Source organism: Podarcis tiliguerta (assembly GCF_965153285.1).
Source record: "Podarcis tiliguerta genome assembly, chromosome: 3".
In the NCBI taxonomy this organism is placed as follows: Eukaryota; Metazoa; Chordata; class Lepidosauria; order Squamata; family Lacertidae; genus Podarcis; species Podarcis tiliguerta.
Window position 1 is genome coordinate 39425536 of NC_139536.1, and position 21179 is coordinate 39446714.

The window sequence follows — 21179 nt, forward strand, 5'->3', positions numbered from 1 at the left end:
AACCAGCCAGTGTGGTATACAGTGGTTTGTTGTTGTTGTTTAGTCGTTTAGTCGTGTCCGACTCTTCGTGACCCCATGGACCAGAGCACGCCAGGTACTCCTGCCTTTCATTGCCTCCCGCAGTTTGGTCAAAGTCATGCTGGTAGCTTCGAGAACACTATCCAACCATCTCGTCCTCTGTTGTCTCCTTCTCCTTGTGCCCTCCATCTTTCCCAACATCAGGTTCTTTTCCAGGGAGACTTTTCTTCTTATGTGGTGGCCAAAGTATTGGAGTCTCAGCTTCAGGATCTGTCCTTCCAGTGAGCAGTCAGGGCTGATTTCCTTAAGAATGGATAGGTTTGATCTTCTTGCAGTCCATGGGACTCTCAAGAGTCTCTTCCAGCACCATAATTCAAAAGCATCAATTCTTCGGCGATCAGCCTTCTTTATTTTCCAGCTCTCACTTCCATACATCACTACTGGGAAAACCATAGCTTTTACTATACGAACCTTTGTTGACAAGGTGATGTCTCTGCTTTTTAAGATGCTGTCTAGGTTTGTCATTGCATTTCTCCCAAGAAGCAGTATACAGTGGTACCTTGGGTTAAGAACTTGATTCATTCTGGAGGTCCGTTCTTAACCTGAAACTGTTCTTAACCTGAGGTACCACTTTAGCTAATGGGGCCTCATGCTGCCACCGCGCGGCCGCCACACGATTTCTGTTCTTATCCTGAAGCAAAGTTCTTAACCCGAGGTACTATTTCTGACTTAGTGGAGTCTGTAAGCTGAAGCGTCTGTAACCCAAGGTACCACTGTAATAGTTAGAGTGCAAGACTAGGACCTGGGAGACCAGGGTTCAAATCCACACTCTGCCATGAAGTTTACTGGATGACCTTGGGCCAGTCACTCACACTTAGCTTATCCTACCTCACAAGGTTGTTGTGATGATTAAATTTGGAGGAGGAGAACTATGTACAGCACAATGAGCTCCTTGGAAGAAAGATGGGATATAAATGCAATCAAAAATAAATCACATGTAACATGAAAGCTCTCTACATTCCATCATTTTCCCACTCCTGTAATAAACAAGCCATTCATGTCTGCCATCAAAATACATCTGTTTTCAAGAAATAAAATTCCTGCCGCTTTCAAAATGCCACATTGATTCCCAAAACATGCAACAATAATGAGTTCACTCAACAGCTTCCTGTTAAGGAAGAGACATGCAAAATCAAAGATTGCATGAATCAATGATCACAGCTCTCTGACTTAGAAAAGAGACAATCTTGAAAGGTGCTTCAGAAAACTGGAATGGGAGAGTAAGTTTAAATAAAGTACAAGGTTGGGCAGACCCACAAGAAATGTTTAACATTCCAGACTCTCCACAAAGGGCAGGTCAAGGAAAAGGGAATGAGTGGTTAGGATAGAGCACATGCCACAGATATTTTAAAAGTGCTGTTGAGCACAGTCCATCTGATCACACTGTAAACAGCCACAAGAAATAGAATGAGATTGGTTTAGAATGTGGTGAACACTTTGGGTAAGTGCACATTGGCAAGACTGGATCAAACAATGGAAAGCAAGGAAGTTGAAATAACAGATGTTTGTTGAATACACAGTCTCAGATAGCAGGGAAAGCTGTGTGTGTCCTCCTGATCTCCAGATGTTTCAAAAATGACTAGCTTTCATTCCAGGTGAAATTCAGTCAAAACAAGAAGCATGGGTTTATCATCATGTGCAGTTGTATGCATAGATCCTGAAATGAATTGTTTTTAAAAACTGAATAAAACAGCAATATATTTTGTACCCGATTTAGTATGGATTACATTTTGCTAGTAACCAACCCAGCTAAAGCTGGACACCCTGAATGTACAGATGCTGCCTCACTTCAAATCAAGTTCTCCCAAAATTTCATATGAATAGCAATGGGAGCCAGATGCTCTCTTGGACCTCACAGGCAGGGAAGTATTGACCATTCAAGACTGGTCTGCACTCTTGCCAAGCTTCATAGCTCTATCACACATATATAATAGCCAATTTCTGGGTTCTGTCTCTTTGTCACATGCTGGCATGACAGGAGGACTGGTGCTCACCTACAAATCTAAAGTCACAACAAGCCAATAGCTGTGCTGATATATACATATACAAATGCACATGCATTTAAAGAGAGAGCAGTAGAGGTAACCGCTCTCAAAGAGTGATAAATCATTAATACATGTTAGGACGTTAGACAGGAAAAAGCAAATTACCAGGAATGACAGCTGGTTACAGATGAGGCTCCTTTGATCTTTGCAGAAATGGTTATTAACTCACAGGGTCAGCTGCCAGACGTCTTTTGGCGACTGTGCCCACTCAGCCACCCACATAATAAATGGCCATTAAGCCACTTTGCTTACTAACCCTATTGGAAGGAACGTTCAAAAGAAATTTAAGTTCAAAGCAGCCTTCTGTTCCATTGAAGTCACTGACAAGCTTCTTCAAGTTAATGGAGGCAGAAATGCTGGTTTTGAACCAGTTCAACACGCCTCACCTCTGTCCACACTGCAGAACAAAGTGATCTGTCAAATGTCTTGGGAAGCATCTTTATACCAACGGCGTCGCTTACACCAACACAATGGTTATTGCAGGGCGGCAGACTAAAACGGAAGGAAAGGTTTGAGCCCAACACTCCTATATCCAATAGCAAATTCAATGCAAAGTAAATATGAAAATGTAAAATTCACTTTCCCTGAGCTGGAAGAGAAAAAAACTACTACTGTCAAATGAACTATGCATACTATAAGAGAAGGGTTTCCCAAATTGTGGTCCATGGGTCAATTCAGGTGGTCCGTAGTGTGTCTGTAGAAATACAACTGAACATCATGAATCATCTATCACAACACATTACAACTGCTACAACAGGCAAAGGAATTATTAAGTTGTCCATCATGCCCCTCAGCCATTTTCAAGTGGTCTGCAGGGGGAGCTTTGGGAACCACTACTATACAGCAGAGTTTCAGTAAAAAATTAAGGATGAGGATGGTTTTTTTTTATTTAGATTTATATCACAGCTTTCCTCCAGGGGGCTCAAGGTGGCATGCATCATTCCCCTTCTCTCCATTTTATCCTCATAACCACCCTGCGAGGTAGGCTAAGCTAAGAGACAATGATTGGCCCAAGCTGAGCCCTAGTCTTCCAGGCCCTGTTCCAGCCCTCTAACCACCGCGTCACACTGGTTTCTGGTTTAACAACTCTCTGTACCCTTGGAAAACCATTTATGCAACAAGAATACAGTGTTCCTTCTAAGCTTACCAGTATGCAGCATGACGCCTCATCTACACTTTGCTTGCCCCACCACTTTCCGCCAGGAAAACCTGTCTTGTTACTGCTGAATCAGAGCAAACATCAAACGGGGTTTTCTCCAGACTGACATTTGCTCAGATTTAGCACTAAAAAGTGAGTTTTCTAGGGGAAAGTGGCAAGACAAAACCATTTGGACCCATGCCTCAGACCCGTGCTTTCTAGGCATGGGGCAAGCAGAAGTACGGACAAGCCCCATGACTAAACCCTTCTTGAACCAGAAGCTTCCAGTGTGGTGTAGTGGTTAAGAGCGGTAGTCTCGTAATCTGGGGAACCGGGTTCGCGTCTCCGCTCCTCCACATGCAGCTGCTGGGTGACCTTGGGCCAGTCACACTTCTCTGAAGTCTCTCAGCCCCACTCACTTCACAGAGTGTTTGTTGTGGGGGAGGAAGGGAAAGGAGAATGTTAGCCACTTTGAGACACCTTTGGGTAGTGATAAAACGGGATATCAAATCCAAACTCTTCTTCTTCCCAACTAATGGGAAATTTATAAACGTAAGAACCACCAAGTAAATCATATTACTGCAGGTGTCACTCGTGGAATTAAGAAGACAGGTATCTGCAAGATTACGTCATCCACTACTACTTGGTAAGTGGCTGCTTGAACCCCAACCTTCCTCTGTGTCTGTTTCAAGCAGGCACCAAAAAGAGTACAGCGAAGGTGCCTGTCTGGTGCCAACAGGCAGGGAGCTCCAAAGTGTAGGTGCTGCCACACTAAAAGATCAATTTCCATAATAGTGTGGAACGAGTATTATGTGGTGCCAGTGTCAGTTCCACAGCCTCAGCCTATAGTTTCAGAATGGTACCTGCCCAGACATGAAGTTCATGTGACCCTGGACCAGTTGCTATCTCTCAGACTTACCTACCTCACCTGGTTGTTGTGAGGATAAAATACATGGGATGAGAACTATATATGCTGCTTTGAGCGCCTTAGAGTTTATTTGTACACTGCTCTTTCACATATTTATAAATGTAATAAATAAGTGAAATAAATGCTGCTGCTACTTGACAAGGGACGAGAGCATTAGGCAGCAGGTGGCAATGCTAGCAGTTCATTGAACCCATGAGCTCCTCAACCCAAAATATACATCTGATCTAAACCTGAACACTTTGACCTCTTCAGTTTGGATAGGTTGTGGCTTTAAAATTCTAGGGTAGAATCATATTTGCAGTCATTTGGGTGTAACAGCTAAGGCCATGCATGCCTAACCCTACACAGTCATAATTTGATGGTAAAGGTTCTTTTGTAGCCGAACAGTCATGAATTTCAATTATACACACACCTGTTAAATTGCTATATACAATCTGATCCAAAATAAGCCAGGCTGAAACACTGTATTCTGAATGGGATATTTAAGCAATCTGGGCAAGCAATGTTGCTTACTTTAACACTGACACTTTCCAAAACTTTATCCGGCAATGGAACAGCTTCAACTGCCTACAGAAATATTTATGGCAGAGTGGACAATATATGAGAGGAAGGAAGCAGAATTGAAGAAGGCATAGCCCAATACCATGCAACCCTTCTCAGAAGTCAGTCACACAGATATTTAGTGGCGCTCACTGCCAAGTATGTGAGCATATGCAAAAGGCCTGCTTTTTTACTATTATTCAAAGATGTGTTTGCAGTTGGTCATAAAGTGGCTGTCTCGCTATTGTGATAAGGATCAAGACAGTGTGTACAGTATCTGGAAAAATATATATTTAAAAACCACAGACCTCTGCAGCCTACAATTACTTTATAGCCTCTATGAAGAATCAGGTTACTCGTTATCTCCATTTTCAAGTCCTGGTCTGCCATTGTCAAATAACTTGCTAGTGTTGAAACCGTTTACAGAAAATACACTGATAAATATTCTGTCCTTCTGAAAAGGGTGATGGTTTTAGCAAGACGTCAGTCCTCCAGGTCACCGAAGATTCTTTGGTGAGAATGATTTTTTAAAGAAAGCACTGCTTTATATCTTGATCCAGTAAGATAAGCAAACATGCATCTACTCTGTTCAATAGGTGAATAATCCTATAATTTAGCTGGGGTGACTCACTGGTTTCATGGTGAGTAGCAACTGGGACCTTAAGGCAATGTCTCTTCAACTGAACATGCTTTCAAATGAAGTCTGGTATATGTTCCATTCCTTAGCCTGCCATCTCTCTCTTTCTTACCCCCACCCACTCACATTCCTTCTGCATGTCACTCTGTACTTTTTATTTTTGAACTCTCACAAAGAGTAGGCAAAAATCAAGCCAAGACATAGAGCTGTCATGTTCAGTATTTGCAATAGTAGTTCTACATTGTTGTTAAGACGATGGTCTTGCTGGAGCTTTGGCAGTATAAAAACATCTGAGACTGAGTACATGTCTACACCACAGGTATTTAAACTGGTTTAACAAATGTTCCCTCTCCCCAAGAAAGTGTCATTTAATGAGGGTCTCAAGGGAATCCTTGACATCCTAATCAGATTACAGTTCCCAGAATTCCTTGGGTTAGCCACAATATGGCTGCCCCTTCCCATGATAGGCCCTTGTCTCATGCCTACTGCAAAGTTGTTCTGAAGATGGAAGACCATCTAGAACTGCAAGCTAAGCAGTGCAGACATCTTAAGGTGCATTTAGAAGGGGAAATCACAGACACCCTCCTTGTCAAAGTATAAAACACTCCTGCTTGAGCTACGGCCTCTCTGCATCCAAACCAGCTTGTTTGTGTGATGTACTTTACAATCCTCTTGCATCACCATTCCAACACCCTAATTATCCTTTCCATTTTAAAGATGTTTACATGAAGTCTGAGGACTAAAAGGGCTTCCTAGAGCCAAAAAAGGGCCTTGATGGATCAGGCTGATGGCCCACGTAGTTCAGCATCCTGTTCTTACAGAGGCCAATCAGCTGCCTATGGGAGGCGCGCAAGCAGGACCTAAGTGAAACAGCGAACTCCCCACTTGTGGTGCCCAGCATAATGCCTCCAACAATGGAGGCAGAACATAACCATCATGGCTAGTGGCCACTGATAAGTCTTATTTTATATGACTGCATTCTGATCTCTTGCTTCTTAGAGATTTAATTCAACACCCAGCATGGTGTCTGCCAATGGTAACATATCTATTATGTGCCTATCCTTTTCCTTTGTACATCAACCGTTTCCAGAATATGTGCTTCTGTTGTCTTTTCAGTGCATCTGAGGCAGAAAGGGCTAAAGGTGGACGGACCTCTCTCATGATCAACTTGCTATAGTGAGAGAACCAAGCACACTGTCAACATCCATTTGACAGAGTCCTAGTTTTAGTGGGCAGCATATGATGGTTACTCTGTGGCTGAGCTACACCACTTCTGACTACAATTGAGGTTTGCACCTCACACCCCAATACCCCAATTAATATTTCAATTAATAGAAAATTGGCGTGACAGGGTAAAGGCCAGGCTAGAATAATTCTTCCCAACATCTATATTTCTGTGTGCAGGGATTTATTATTATTTTTTCAGAAGTGCATTCCATCATTTGAACTGCAACTGAACTATGATGTGGTACCGTCCCAACATAGGCTTATCACTCCATTTGCTGCTTGCAAGAACTAAATTAAAAGTGGAGTAAGACGACAATCGTACAGTCAGGGACCATGTCTGCCTAGATCAGGACCCATTCCAAGGTTGAAAGATAAACCTAAATCAGATAAAATTCACATTGGGCAAAAAGCCAGGACACCACACCAGGCCTCAATGGATTATGCCAAAGGCAGACAAATTAAGTGCATGTACCAGAAAAAATGGAACAGATAAGACCAGGGGTGCTGAGAATTAGACAAGAAACAGGAAGACAAATATTCCAGTGTCTTGGGCAGCTAGCCAATAGTCCTGCTGGCTGTTTGGACATTTTAAGCATACATAGTGCCAAGATTTACCTGCTGGCCAGAGAAAAGAAAAGCATGCACTGGACAGTGTGATAGCCATACTGCCGTGCTCCTTCTTGCGTTAAAAGCAAATAGAGGCTTTAAGCCATTTTCACTAGCGACACTTAAACCAGGGTTGTGGGTGGTGGGTTTTGTGTATGCATGCCTGGTGTCCATAACTCAAATGTAAAAACTACATTTCCTGAAATATGTATTTTAAAAATGTGTTCGTTCTGATTTCTGTCTTGCACTAAGGACATCACAGGCAAATGCATTTCAGGTTCAAAACAGCCTCCTTGCAGCTGTTTGAGTACAGACAGTGAGAGACCCAATTGCTTTATTTTTAATTAAAATTAATGGGGAGGAGGAAAAAACAAAACAATCGCAAAGTAACACCAGAAAGCTGAGCGGGAGAAGATAGACCTTTCACATGAACCAATAGCTAGCCAAGGTGGGCAGGTTCACCCTAGTACCTGGGTAGAGTCTTCATTGACTATGTAGGGAATCTGTGAGTTCCTTATTCTAGGTGTGGTTTTTGAAGTCTGACACTAATGACCCAATTTGCATTTTTAAATTATTAGAGAAAGACAAATTGGGTTCCTCAATGACAACAAATTGCACAGAAACACCAGCATACATATTGTTATATATAAAATGGACAGCTTTAAATACAAGAAAACAACCCAAAATGTCACCATACTGAAATGTGAGCAAGACTGTTCTACATCTACCATAAAACTCACCCTGCAAAAGTCTCATTGAAGCTTGTTGTTTTGTTACCAGCTAGTAGAGGGATGAGGAAGCTATGGCCCTCCAGATGCTGAACTACAGCTGCCATGCATCCCTATGCATTGGCTATGCTGGTTGGGGTGGCTGGGAATTGTGGTTCGACAACATCTGAAGGGCCACCGGTTCCCCATTCCTTATCTAGCACCATAATTATCAAGAATATTACAAACAGAATTCAGAAACAAATCCTCAAGGACATTTCATGGCATCCTTTGTTTCATGATGTCTAAACAGGGAATAATTACACACTTCCAAATTGAACAAACAAACACAAAAACCCAGGGTAGTTCGGGATATTTTTCTTCCTCTCTGTAGAATCCTAAGTATCACTATATATCCACATACGAAATCTGTGATGAAGTGTGGCTTCTTGGGTTTTGATATGTGTGCACACTGAACATTTACAAGCACCACCCAGAACTATTTTAGTTTCTGAAAAGCTAACCCTGTAATTATCTACTGCCTGCGCAAGTCATAACAGCAGGGCAAACTCAACACATGTGCAAATAAAGGGATGCAATAATGAAACTACGCTCTCTCTCTTTCTCTCTCTACCCTTGACAGGTTTATCAATTGTTTGGAAAGTCAGCAAATTAAGTTTCAGTGCAAATATATATATATATATATGAAAAAACGAAGCCCAGCAAACAAACAAAAAGGAAAAAAAAAACATTTTAAACTGAAGCTGATTGATTTACTATTCCACTCATCATTCTCATAAAATGAGATCATGTTTAAATGGTGACAAATTCTTCGTGTTTAGAGAATGTTCTTCAAGCTTGCTTAACAGCAACTGGGGATAAGAAACCTGGGGCTCTCCAGATGTTGCTGAACTCCAGTTCCCATCAGCCCCAGGTAGTGTGGCCAATGGCCAGGGACGATGGTTGTGAATTTTTCTGGGTTTTATTGTCTTATCTTTTTGTAAACTGCTTTGAGGCTTTTTTTTTACAATCATGTGGGCTGTATATCTTATGAAATAAACAATAAAAATAGTAAAACTGCACCAGTTACCAATTTGCTACTGAGCCAAATTTAAGATTCTTTTCTGGAAGTACAGAATCCTAAACAACCTAGGACTGGATACTTGAAGGAATGCCTTCTTACATATAAGCCAGTCTGTATGCAAAGATCCTTTGATGGGGCCCTCCTGCTTGTGCCACAGCCTGCTTCAATCTGGTTTGTGACAATCCAGAGGAAGGCCCATTCCATTACAGAACAAATAAATAACATTTGGGGGCACGGAGGACCCAAACGAAATATCACATATAATATCTTTACACAGGAGCATCTATTCTCAATATTTCTACATGAGCAAAGGAAGATCGTTTCTCATCTTGTTTGCTCAACTGATGGAAAACACACTGCACATTTCAGCCACAAGCCTCTCTTGAGGGGGACAGAATTTATTCCAAACTAAAAAGCTGTTGCTTTTAAATCCTTGGAATCTTCCTGGAAGATTGTCTCCATAAGGTCTATTATAGACACAAGATCTATTTTCCTGGAAAATCTTAGTCGTAAAGTTTATGAAGTTGAAGACCCTTTTAACAATTTAGTTTACATAGATTTCATTTATGAGGCAAGTGGCTTGTAATGAAGAATTATCTAAACTGACTTTAAAATTACCTACTCTCTTAAAAATACCTCGCTTGTAATTAAATTGCCCAAACAAGTTTAGGCTGACTGGACTGTGGTTGCCTATAAAGCTGTACTTTTAAACCTCGTGCTTTGGCTGATTTACAGCTTTCAACACAACATTACAGATTTATTTAATTGTATCTCCTCCAAAAATTATCCTTTGTGCACATTTTTTCTACTACTCAGGAATGGCAGAGGTCAAAAAATGGAGGGCTGGACAGAGATGACCCTACACATTTTAATGCCTCAGGCAGAAGGTTCAAGGGAGCTTTCTCAGTGGTGGTAAAACATATAATAAACTCAATAATTGATAATTTGCTGGCCTTTGATGGTAGCCTGAGATCTGCCACCTGAGGTGGGAACCTCAGTCTGCTTAATAGTAGGAGCTGCCCCGAGGCCTGACGTTAGAAGAAACAAAGAAGCAGTGCATCCCAATGGGAAGGAACAGATAATGAATCATATGTGATGGTGAGTGAGGAGTTGAAGGAGGGACAGTAGCTCCTCATTTGGGCTTGGGTGCCAGCATTCACTGAGGGCCCACCACACTAACATTTGCTCTGTGCTTTCTAGGTACAGGTCCAAGCTTTCCAGGCACGTGACAGAGCCCTGGTCCCCCCCCCCCCCGCAACACTTTCCCCAGGGAACACATGTTTTACATTTGAATAGGAGCAAAAGGCAATTCATGGAAAATCTGACTGCTGATTGAACTACCATTGGCTATCCTCACCTGGTTTAGCTGGCCAGTCAAAGCCATTCCTGGGGTGTGGCCGCTGTCTCATGTTGACAGCTTCTAGGAGCCACAGATGAGAGCTGAGTGTGGACCAAAGGTGGACATACCACCCCAGAAGGAGCATGACATGTGTCCCCCACTCCTCCCCTAACACCCCATACAGTCTAGCCACACCTGGAGGGCAACACATTGACTTTCTGCTCGGTTCTTTGTAGATATGGTTAACAAATGATTACTCAAACTCCTTTAATCCAATTTCCTCCCAGCCAATGGGCAGGGATGATGGAGGTTGTAGTCCTACAACATATGGGAGGGTATTCGGTTAGGGAAGGCTGTGATTACTGAATTTTAGATAATGTTTTGCTTGCCAGTGACACATTAATGCAAGCTCAACATTGCCAAAAGTGGAGGGAAGCCCCTATCCTTCAACTCATAAAATTCAGATTACATCTGTTCCCCCTGCCATTCATAAACAACTATTCTACATAGCATACTGGAGCAATACCCATGTCTTTCCCTGCAGAAAATCTTATTGTTTCCAGTACGTTATTCTCTGCTTTCCCCCACTTACCCAGAGGTAAGGGATCTACACACCACTTATTCTGCATTGAAGATACATTAAGAAAAGAAAGAAATCCACAACACAGGTGTCATTTCAGGCACATTTCCAATGTTTTGAACATTTGAGACATTCATCTTAAAACTCATGCGCTGAAGTTCTAGACAGAAGTAAAGGGAGTCAAAGTCTGCAGAAAAGTTAGTTTTGGCAAAATTAGAAATGAAAACAAAATGTTAACAAAATGCAGATGGGTTCATCTGTCAATATAAAAGAAATTGCAGGAGGTTTCCCCCCCTACTTCTAATATGATGTGGGGGTGACCCACTGCACTGTGGCATGAACACTTCATCAAAACTCAATGACCAGGAATTCTGTGTTTAATGCATAGCTGTGATGTAAATCTAGATGTAGCGTATAATGAAAATAGTTGTGATCTCAATGCAGCCACACATATTGAATGTAATACTTGTTAGCAAATTGGTATGAACGTTTCAAAAACTCTAGGATCAGATTGCAAACATATACACAGAACTATTATCTGAAGCATTATAGCAAAATTAAAATGTGGTTGGCATAATGCACTACAGATACAAATCACACCTTGTATGTAAACAAGGTCAGGGACTTGTTTAATGTGTGTGGGTAGAAGAATGTAGTTTTATTTATTTTTTCCCCATACTGTTGTGTGTTGCCTTAAGCACAGTATGGAAATGTGATGAAGAAGACTGCAATCCTGTATCTTGGAGCAAGTCCCATTGAGATTCTGAGTAGACACTTATAGGATTTAGATTTCATGCATTTTCTTATTTAACAAGTTTTCAAAACACCTTTCAGAAAAATTAACTTTCCCAGGTGGTTTACGAAAATAAATAAAGTAGGCAAAAAATTTGCAATAAATTAGTAAGATTTTTAACAAAAACAAAAACAAAATATTAAAATATTAAAATAATAGCAGCAAATAAAACTATCAGCAACAGGTAAAACAGCTAGATTAAAATAGCAGCAGCAGATGGAGGGAAATGAAAACACAGCACCCTAAATCATCCACATGTCAGCGGCAATAAAAAGGTCTCTAGAACCTCCGGAAGGCCAAAAAAGAGGGAGCCATGGTAAGAGTATTTAGCAGACGTTGGGCAGCTAAGATCTGACTTATCTAATCAAGGCTGCAGTTGTGAAGCTGCCATAGTTGGTAAACTGCACTCCTGGCCACTGAACACCTATGCCTCCACAGGGAGCACAGAGTCCAGGAGTTCTCCGCAGCTGCATTCTTGCTCCTTTAGGGCTAGGGTGGAGAACTGGATTTGGATGGTGGGTTGGATCCAGAACTTCTCCACCTTTGTGGAACACTTCTGACAGGTGGACAGGGTTGCCCACCTGTTGATCACCCGAGTTGCATGACCTCAGGTGATTCAAGGAATTGAGAGCACAAACAAGGGTTTCTCCTTACACCTGGAAGAGGCCACGGAATTGCAGGAAGTGAGAAATTCCTGCTAACATGCAGAACCAGAGATGCTGTCACAATACCATTTTAGTGGTTTGAATGAAAAGAGGTTGTTTCCCGCTGCTTCAAGTCTTTTTCTGACATCCCTATACACACCAGAAGGAGGATGGGTATGTCTTCACCTGATTTGCTCCTCAAACAAGAATTCACTGAGGCTGTCATCTGCACATGCTCAATAGCTGTCTTTAATGTGTGTACCTCAGCTTAACCATGGCTTCTGTTTTCCAACAGGATGGAAGCTGGTTTCAGAGACGACAGAGGAGAGAGGGAGAGAGACTCAGGAAACTAAGTGCAGGGGAGGGGTATTAAAGAAAGAAGGTGCAAATTGGAAAAAGCCTGGGAGGAAACAGCAGAGTAGCAGGGAGACTTCCCATATACTTTTCAAAATCCTGCAGATGTGTCAGGTTGCTACAGAGCTGTGAGGTGAACATCTTCCTATTGCAAATATGAATATTGCACAGCATAAAGTGACTAGATGCATACACACTGACTCCTTTTGGAAATAAAGCATTGACAAGGCCTATAAGTTTAATTAAAGCTTTACTTGCAGAATTTTCTTCAAAACCAAACAAAAAACTTCAGAGATACACCCAAATAATTCCATACAATATCTTGTGTTGTCCAGCACAGGATCAGCATCTTATAAATAAAATATAATTCCAAACAGACATAAAAGCGAAGCTCTCTCCTTACATCCTCCTGGAGCTGTTTTCCTGGAGAGCTTCATTCACATCCTTACTCTCACAGAACCTGGGAACCTAAGGCAACTACCTTTCAAAATGGAGATTTGCAACCAAATAGCCTCCCATGTGATCTAAGGTTAATCATTCACATGTTAGCTACTACAGAACAACAATAGTTTATTATCAACCCATTAAGGAGCTCAGAGACCACTACGTGCTGTTCTTTAGCTTGAAGAATGGAATCTTCCAATGTTAAACCTTTTCAGCAATACACATACCCATTTTCCATTTTGGTGTCAATTAAATAATTAACACTTCCTTCATCTCTGCTTTTTGCAGGGAGACCAGATATAATTTGGAAGATAATTGGATCACCTGATCCCCCCCCCCCGCCCAGTATACCAACGTATGTGGTATCCATGTGCGAGAGGAAGCTCTCATTTTCATTGTTCTACATGTTATATGAATTGCAGGTTACATGAACTGATTTTTGTGGGGTACTTACTGATATTGTTGAGTTTGGGGGGGAGTCAGTCTGAATGATGCTCTGAGTCCTTTCCGATTCTTGGGATCCTGTAACTGTGGAGGTAGAATGGAGGTAGAAGAGCCAGTGTGGTGCAGTGGTTAAGAGCGGTAGTCTTGTAATATGGTGAACCGGGTTCGCGTCCCCGCTCCTCCACATGCAGCTGCTGGGTGACCTAGGGCTAGTCACACTTCTCTGAAGTCTCTCAGCCTCACTCTCTTCACAGAGTGTTTGTTATGGGGAAGGAAGGGAAAAGAGATTGTTAGCCGCTTTGAGACTCCCTAGGGCAGTGATAAAGTGGGATATCAAATCCAAACTCTCTATAAGAGCAAGCTTGCTAACCCAGTTCCTTTATTAAGGTGCTGACACTGGCTAGTTAAGCAACATGATTAGCATACCCCACAAAATTACCCCGTGCTTCCCCTTCCCTCCCCTAGCTGCAATGTAGGAGAGCAATAGCTGCACTTGCCTATGTGTGAGCTGGAAGCAAGCTAGAAGACAGAGAGACATGTCTTGCTCTGCGCTGGATCTAAAGCTGTGACTAATGGAGAAGCGAGTTCTGTTGGGGTGTAAATGCTGTGAGCACCTCCATCTTATGCTCAGGTTGCATATATGTTTAAATAAACCCATATATCCTAAAGGCACCACAGCCTCCGCTGAACTTCATTCGCAGGAACTGAATCTTGGATAAACATTTGGAAATCCTGGAGTCTCTCACTGCTCAGAGACTGGGGTAGGGATTAACAATATTGTGGTTTTTTTCCAAGTTGTTTCTAACAGCTCATGTCATAAGTTGTCAGGCACTTTGGGCCCAATTTTGTAGAAAAGTGGCAAACAAATAAACAGATGATGGATAGAACAGGAGTTCTGGGGGAAGAGGAATTGAATCCTTCCCGCCATACCATTTCCTTGATTTAAATTACCCCTCTCACCAGCAGCATTCCCTCCTTTAGTTAAAAAATGACAGGGCCTCTATGTGGTTCTTAGCGAAAGAGAAGCTTGGCAAAGAGTTGGGACTCTCAGAATGTAGAGACAATTTAGACAGGAGTCAGAATCCAAAAGGTTTAAGAAAAGTAGCCTTGCATATACTTCAACACCCTGGCCTTTGCAAAATTCCATTTGGTTCCTGCTTATTTTGTTATTGTCCGATGTGTATATTTTGGATTTTCCCTTTTATTCAACATGAAAATCTGTGGACCAGATTTTCTGCTTTCCATGTTTATATGTGGGCAAGGTGGGGGGAATACTACAGCAGGCCTACCTTCTAGTCTTCTTTATCTCTCAGCATCTGGAAAGCAGGAAGGACTTGGTCAAATGTCAGTGAAAGCTTCTTGAGAGGACACTGTCGGATCAAGTATATCCTGGTCTCCATTTTTAAAAAGAAAGAAAGAAAGAGAGCTTAAAGATGTGCACAAAACATTTCATATGGGAAGCAATGAGTCCAACACACATTTCCTTTTCACTGATTTTTAAACAAAATAAAAGCAGGAGTTGAGGGATTCCCAGAAGACTCATCTGCAACCGTCTCAGAGCCCAGAATCCGAGCTTCCTGCAGGGCTCTAAGAAAACCAAGATTTGTATCTAGAGTTCCAGATTTGAGTCCATATTTGGCAGGAAAGGAATAACATGCTGGCTGCACACTACAAAAACAAGTGAGGGAGTAAGGAAAGCAAGTACTTGCTTGAAAGAAACATGTTGCAAGGCATGCAAAACAAGGGCAGATTGTATAGCCTTCAGTAGCATTTGTAAATTACAAAAACAAACACTTTTCAGGTTAGAGAGTTGACTATTAGAGCAGGCAAAAGGTACATATACCAGTCTGGGCTATTTATTTATAACTGTATTGACATTTTTGTGGATTTATTATCTCCTAATGCATGCTATATTTTTAGAGTTGATTTGTTATCAAACCTGAGACCTTTAAAAATGTTGCAGGCAAAAGAGAAATCCACATACATAAATAAATGTTTAAATGGGTATGAATGATCTGTCAGATATGCAACTTTTGCCTAAAAATGCATTGAATTCAGGGGGATTCCAGGCAGCTATTTATTGAGCCACTGGAGCACAATTTTTGCAGTGTCCAAATGATGCCATCATCATTAAAAGGCAAGCCCATACTTTTGCCTCCATTTAATCCAGATTTAACCTTTCTAGCAAAGATCTGCGAAGTTTTTTTTTAAATAAATAAATAAATCTGGAAGCACCCTATGATAATCAAGGGTTTGAATTATCAAGGTTCATGTAAGAATGTATTTAACATTTTAAACTCAATTAATCTACAGTTTAGTTTAAGTTCTGGCTGGTTTACATTCCGGTCAATATAAATGCCACTCTAATATAAGTGCCACTCTCATATAGTACTAATTATCCCACATAGATGATTCTAGGAGACGTAAAGTGGCATTTTCTGGGTGTATAAGTCTTTATGGTTAGGAAGGCAAGGAGTCTCCTTCTGACTGCCTACACACCATGTTTTCATGGGATATGAAGTTGCTGGTCAAGAAACCAGCTCCACCCAGTGAAACTGCAGAGATGGATTTGGCACTCATGCCAAAGATGGCTGTGAAACCAGCTGAAAATCATCATTTATAAGTCTGTTTTCTCGTTCTACCTGTGCCAGTGATGCTCTCTAGAGGTGCCAGTCTCTTCGGCTGATAAAAGTGGTAGTTAGAGTCTAACTTTTTAACTTGTTCTATTTGGCGGTACAAAATCTTGGCTTCCTCAAGAGGAAAATTGTGTGTGAGGGGGTGCTACTGCAGAGTAGATGAGAGGAAAGGAAAGCTCAGTTGCACATGCTCAAATGGAAAATCAGAGTTGGCTACAACCCAGTATCTCTTTCTCAGAGGTTGATACACATGAGATGTGCTCCACGACAGATGGTGTGTTTGAACTCCCCATTCCCCCGTAACTTACTTATGAGGACTTCCTCAGCCAGAGGATGGCAAGTCATATTAGGCTGAGCAGCCATTTCAGCGAATCTTGGGTTCCACTTCCAAATGGCACCAAGATCTCAATAGGGAAGTGCTGCTCAAGGTCTCTAGATGGCTACCACCAGCATTACATGGAATCGAAACCAGATGCTTATCCCCACTGCCTGAGGTGTGTAATGGGTGGCTAGCAAACAAACTGCTTTTGGGATGGCGACACCCTGACTATGGAACCCTCTTGCCAGAGAAGCCTGCCTAGTGCCTCCTTTGTCATGTCAGGAATGGGCAAAGAATGCTAAAACAAAACAAAAAAATCTCAGGTCTTTCCCGGAAATTTACTATTCATTCTTGCTGATGAGCCTTACCTCGCTCTCTTAATAATTTTGTTGCTTTACAAAAAATATTTGTGCCTTAAGGCGCCCTGAAATATTTTAAGCCTGGGGTAGAAATACCTGTAATAAACACTGCCAGTCCATGTAGACAGTACCGAGCTGGATGGACCAATAGCCTGAGTCATTATAAGGCAACTTCTTATGTTTCGCAAATTGCTCTAAAAGCCATTGAAGCAAGCGGTGTAAATATGTTGTTAGTGCTCCTCTGTCTCTACTGATGTGTCAAAAAGTTACAGTAGTTTGGCGGGTTGAATGTTGTTTTTCAAAAGAGGCAAGTGGGACACAGTCATACCACAAGATGCTACAATCTGAACCAAACCACCACATATATGGTAACTACAAATTATGTTTCATATTACGTAAATAAGCATAAAAGTTGTCCTCCTGACAGCCAATAGGACAAAGGCAAAGTTTTATTTCATTCTCCCTAGCCAAATGCCACAGGATGTCTGTGCTTTGTAATTTCAGTTTATTGCTCATTCCTGCCCTTTCCTCATCTTTCCTTAATTAGACAGCATATTTCCTTAATTAGACAGCTCTGAATATTGGCATTAGCAAACTATTGCCAATAGGATATAGTGTGACTTAATTATTCTAAAGCCAAGTGGTGGCATTTCCTTGGCAATGGTCCTCTACCATAAGGTACACACAAAGGGTGCCACCATGATGGTTTTAGTTGGAAAGGGGTGCAGCTCTTCTGAACGGAAAGCTAAAAGTATTTGAGCAGGAAACAAAAGGCAGGGAAATCAGGCCATCTCCTGATGGTCACACAGAGGTAAAAGACACACTGCGCATCTCAAGCACATGGCTTCCCCCAGAGAATCCTGGGAACTGTAGTTTGTTAAGAGTACTGGGGATTATAGTTCTGTGAGTTCCCAGGATTCCTTCGGGAAGTCATTAGAAATTGGCACCACTGGAACTTTTACTCCTAATGCTGTCATGTGTGGGCCGATTTTTTAAAAACCAAAATTGCAGAACAAAACAAAAAACAATATAGGCACATGGTATGCAAACAGCAAAAGATCTAGCTTCACATGGTTTTGAAATTCCATATGACAAACACTCCAAATATTTCTATGAATCCCGGGGGGGGGGGTGTTTCCTCATCTCCTCCCCCAAAGTTCTCTCCAATTCCACTTAAGTACACAAGAAATAAGAAATGAACATTAAACTATAGCAGAACAATTAAAACCCTGGTAAAGCAAGTGTCAATTTGAAACCCCTCTAAGTGCCATTGGCAGGTCTGGAATCTAAACATTAGCTACATAAAGCAATTTAAATTTGCATATTGCCAACAGTGATTTGTGCAAAGGCACAAGTCCTATCTGAGAGTAATGGGCATATTTGAAAAGTGTTCTCAGTACTATCCATTAGGAATATCTAAATGAAGAGCGGAGTAAAAGAGGACACCATGGAGCACACTATATTTGGAATGAAAACATAACATTATTAAAAGCTGCAGCAAGGGTGCCCCTGTGTGGACACAACAAAATACTCTGATCTGTACAAATGGGATCTTTAGTGAAGGTTTACTCAAAACGTCTTTAAAGAAAACTTTCTGCCCTAGTTAACAGACTACAAATAAGTAAAAGCAACTATGATATATTTCAAGAAAGAAACCCACTTCATGGTTTATTACACTTCTTCCCAAAACATTTTGTAACTGATACCTGTCTGGTAATAAATCACACTAACACATCCTACAAGTTTTTCAAAGTGTGTATATTGTGAATAGCATAATTAATTCAGCAAGATCTGAATGTGTGTGTATAGACAGACAGACAGACAGACAGATATCAGAGAGAATACTACTATTATTGTGACAACAACAACACCCACTATATTTGCATCAAAAATATCCTAATAGCCTTAGAGCATCTATTGCTATTTAGGATGTAACAAAAGCATAACAATTCCAAACTGCAAATTACTAGCAGCTCCTAGTTTTACCTTTGACCAAACTATACCTTACATTAGACATAGCTAGGTATTGTAGAATTCTTTCTAAAAAATTTCAGAGCAGCTATAAGGGGCCTCAGGAGTCAGACTCCTTCACACAAAGTGGGGGCTAACTCTTCTTCCCATCCCATAGTCCTGATGAAACCACACACCCATAGCTTCTATTTGGCATGGGAGTGAAGCAGCCATTCAGGAGATAGCATTCTGGGACTGATAAATCAAAAACTTTGTTGAGGAATAGCAGGAAAATCAAATGCCCTATAAGACTGGGAGTGAAAAAGGCAAGGGTGCTCCAAGTTCCGCCCATTTTTGCAGAAAAAAAGTCACCACATTTTGGGGACTTTTCCACATGCTGAAATTACATATCCAATGAACCTTCAGGATTGGCACTGGTATTGTCATTGTGCTTTCTTAAATCCAGTGCCAGAAGTAGCTCTCTTTGCAATACAAGAGAGGAACAGTAGGCTGCAGAAGATAGCCACTGGTGAGATGTTTCATGAGTGCATTGCAGTGTTTACCTGAGTTCAGTCTCCTTTGGAATGAGGTCACTGAATGTGGACTACATGCTTCTCCCTGTCCCCATTTCATCATCGCAACAACCCTGTGAGGTGTGTTAGACTGAATGAGCTTGATGGGCTTAAGTCCACCCAGTGAGCTTCATGGCTGAGTAAAGGTTTGAACCAGGCATAGGCAAACTCCGGCCCTTCAGATGTTTGGGACTACAATTCCCATTATACCCTAGCAAACAGGACCAGTGGTCAGGGATGATGGGAATTGTAGTCCCGAACATCTGGAGGGCCGGAGTTTGCCTATGCCTGAACTTGAACCCTGATCTCCTAGGTCTCTCCAAGGCTAAACTCCCCCACCAGTCCTGCTCTCCACTCTCTTTTAGGGCTTTTGCCTGGCTGGAATGTGTCCTTCAACAGCAATAATGCCTCTTTCTTGCCTGGCTGAAGGATGGTAGGGCACTGTAAGAAATGTTCTAGTTCTCTTGAGAATAACTTTGGGATATCTTCAAGGATGAGACAAAAGGTCATTTTCCAAGGAGCGAGTGCATGATAACTATAAACCAAGTTGCTTCAGAAATGATTAGAAATAAAATGCAGTCAGTGCCTCAGAGACATACTGCACAATCCTCCTCAGTTGCATTTTCTTAACTTATCACATGGATTTCAGAATGTGGTGCCCAAGTACATAAAGTAGATCTTTATCATTATTTACTAGACTGCTCATTGTATTCTGAACTAAGGGCAAAGTTTATTGTGAAATTGTTAAGTAAGATACCTGATGATGCAGCAAAAATTACATATTTGTTGTCCAAGTGTGACAAATTTGTGACAGAGCTACAAGATTTGCAGTGGCAGCTCAAAAGCTGAGGAGAATTTTTATCAAGGCTAATACGGTAAATGCAATTATTTAATTGGATGATTTAATTTAGAAAGTTACCTGGATGCTTTGAAATGTAAAGTTTGCTTAACCACTTGTATTTTGATATAGATTTTCTTTTTTTCTTTTTTAACCATTGCATACATATTATGTTATTATTGGTATTTTGACATATTTTAATATAAAGGCATACTTTGGTGCACACTATTCTTCAAGATTTTATCAGTTTATATTATTTTCCTTTTCTTTGGTTGATATGACCAAGGTGGTCATATCAAGGGGGTGGAAATAACAATTAACAAGTTAAACCACACGATCCCGTGTAGGTCTACTCGGAAGGAAGTCCCTCGAAGTTCAACGGGGCTTACTCTCAGGTAAGTGGGTACAGGTTACTTGGGAGTTCGCCTCACTGAACATGGGGGAAATTGCTCGGAATAGACCTGCACAGGATCAGACCTCCTGAACAGGACGCAGAAGAGCGCAAAAGAATGATCTCGCTGGCAACTCACCCTGAACACAGTTTTCTCAAGGCAACTCCCGGCAGCAAAAATAGGGGAAATGCTTAACCCAGGACACTGACAAAAACAACAACACAAGACATCGGCTGCATCTGAGGGGACTGGGTCCAATACATTGTCTGGTGCGGACAAGTTTCTCCAATATTTGGACTCCAACTCCCATCAGCCGCAGCCAGCACGGCCAATGGTCATGGATGATGGGAGTTGTAGTCTAGCGAACATCTGGCGGGCCGCTGCTTTCCTGGGACTAACCCTGAGGGGAAACCTTCAAGAGCCGGAAGGATAGGCTGCTTGTGACCACCATGCCCGCCGTTTCTCCCGCCCTCCAGCTGGGCGGCAGGGAAAAGCTTGCGCACAGCGCGCCGCCCCCGTCGCGGG

At 41.7% G+C, this 21179-nt stretch overlaps 1 long non-coding RNA gene across 2 annotated transcripts in view; it reads right to left on the reverse strand.

The window, feature by feature from the left end:
• LOC310673677 overlaps window positions 1-21145 on the reverse strand; it is a 29120-nt gene extending 7975 nt beyond the window's left edge. The window contains exons 1-3 of one of the 2 annotated variants that reach the window (XR_014509179.1): window positions 20793-21145; window positions 14878-14982; window positions 13599-13834 (exon numbers count right to left, since the gene is read on the reverse strand). This is a non-coding gene — a long non-coding RNA (uncharacterized lncRNA). Of the gene's footprint in view, window positions 1-13598; window positions 13835-14877; window positions 16660-20792 lie in introns of those variants that run through there. The other variant, XR_014509180.1, reaches the window with a different exon arrangement.
• Window positions 21146-21179: the final 34 nt, after the last annotated feature.